Genomic DNA, 2,106 nt, shown 5'->3' with positions numbered 1-2,106 from the left:
GGGTTCAGGAGGAGTTTGATGAGGCCACAGTGAGTGGAAACACTAGAGATGAGGAGACAGGGGTCAAGGCTGATCTCAGGACAGACTGATGGACAGATATCAGCAGCTTCAGAAGCAAAAGCTGTGGTCTGGAGGCCATGAACAGGTTCTGGTGAAGTTCCTGAGACTGAGGACTCGGGGGTAGTAGCAGTTTATTTACACAGAGTTTTACTCACAAAGTGATTCAAAAAATATTGACACTAGTCAGGAGAAGCTTCAATGTGCTAATGAGAGCAGGGATCATCTGATGGACATGGTCCAGTGTTGGAAGCTCTTTCCACTGATGTTAAGGAGCAGAGGAGACACAGATTTATGTTTCTTTGTTTTTGTTTTTATTCAGAATAAACTTCTTTGGTATGTGCAGATTGGATGAACTGCAGCTTCTGTGGTTTGAGATGAAGAGTCTTTGGTCTGGCAGCTGCTGATGGAGTTTGAAGGCAGTTAAATTTCTATGCTGAGCAGAGACATGAGACTTGGAGGGAGACGCAAAGCAACTTCTCAGGTGTATCCTGCTGGATCTTAACTCAGGCAGAGTTTTGTCACTGTGACAGCAGGATAAAGGGACAGCAGCAGCAGAAGCAGCAGAGCGGAAGGACTCAAGGTACAGTTAACAGAGGTGAGGCATCAGGCCTGTTCCAGGAAGTACGTGCTTGGTTTAAACCACTGGAGGAGGTTTGTTGTGCTAGCATCAGGTTAGAAGCACTGCGGAGTCTGTGGTTGTCAAAGTAAATGGCTGAGTGTGGACGGAGTTTGGGAAGGCGAGCATAACCTCAGGTAAACTGTCGGAGGAAAGACCTTGTGGGTGAATTTAACAGCTGACCGACAGGTATCAGCCAACCAGAGAAGCTGCAGCTGAGGTGAACAGGCATCAGGAGCATCTTGATAAAATGGCAGTGGACTGAGGAGCAATATAAAATTCTCTGAGCAGGAGGAACACCCAGAAAAACATTTCACATAGGAGGCTTTAACGTGGCAACAGGAGGGAGACACCAAGCAAAAACTAATCAGGGTTTCACTGGTCAAACTAGGTCTGCAGATGAAGTGGAGACAGCGGAGACATTTTCTTGAACACTAAAGAATGTGGAGGACAGGAAGTCGTAGTGAGCAAATTTCAACACTTTACATTGTGGAGGTGGCCAGAAGACACTTGGTAAAACTGGCGGTGAACACTAATGTTGGAGGAAGCCTTGAGGTTGAAGAGCCGAATATTACGGTTTGAGAGTTCGATGAGGCAGCAAGGAGCTTCTAGATTCATTAGAGGATGAGGACGAAGAGGCAGCGCTTTGTTCTGACTATTCACAGACACATGTATCAGTAAAACCTGGAGAATTGTCGGGCGGAGGAAAGAAAGTTTTAAGACGGAAAACGCTTTTCGAGCAGCAAATATGATAATTAAACATTTTTCGCAGGAAATGACCTCTTGTGATGAGGTACTGTTGTTTGTTTGTATGTAGCAACCACCTGCCGACAGCAACCACCTGAAACACCCCAGCAACTGGAAGGTGACTTCTGCATCGTCCACATGCGCAGGATAGCATTTAAAGTTCAGACGTATTCACAACCACCACTGCAAATCCTCTTAGGGAGGAAGTTGGGATGGGATGGTGTGTACAGCATCTGACCACAGGAATTGTGTTCTCTTCCTGACCTTTCACTAACCGTAACCAATAACCTTAATGTCATACCTTAACCCTTAACCAATACTTTCTGAATATCATTACAAATGATCCATTTTGATGTGTACAATGACTTGTTGGTCAAATGCTACTAATAAAGATTCAAGATGTTTCTTCCAGGGCAGCAGACCCTGAGGAAGGTGTACCAAAGGGCAGTGATGGATCGTCTTCCCTAGTCCCAGGTATCAATAAGCTGCCACCACTCAAGGTCATCATCATCTTCATCATCATTCAGCTCTGTAGGATTTCACCTAAGTCTGCTGTGAAATCAAATCTTGCAAGAACATAAGGCATGTCGTTGTGCAATGTGCCTGCTCACAATGCCAACGAGGCCCGGTAGTCGTGGCTGTGCCTGCCTTAGGTTGTCCCCAGGTTCTGTGGGGGGGGGGGG

Source organism: Seriola lalandi, unplaced genomic scaffold (genome assembly GCF_002814215.2).
Source record: "Seriola lalandi dorsalis isolate HSWRI2012SDOR001 ecotype SW California unplaced genomic scaffold, Sedor1 jcf7180002052274, whole genome shotgun sequence".
Taxonomy (NCBI): domain Eukaryota; kingdom Metazoa; phylum Chordata; class Actinopteri; order Carangiformes; family Carangidae; genus Seriola; species Seriola lalandi.
The sequence above is the reverse complement of the archived record's forward strand: the minus strand, read 5'-3'. Positions refer to the sequence as shown.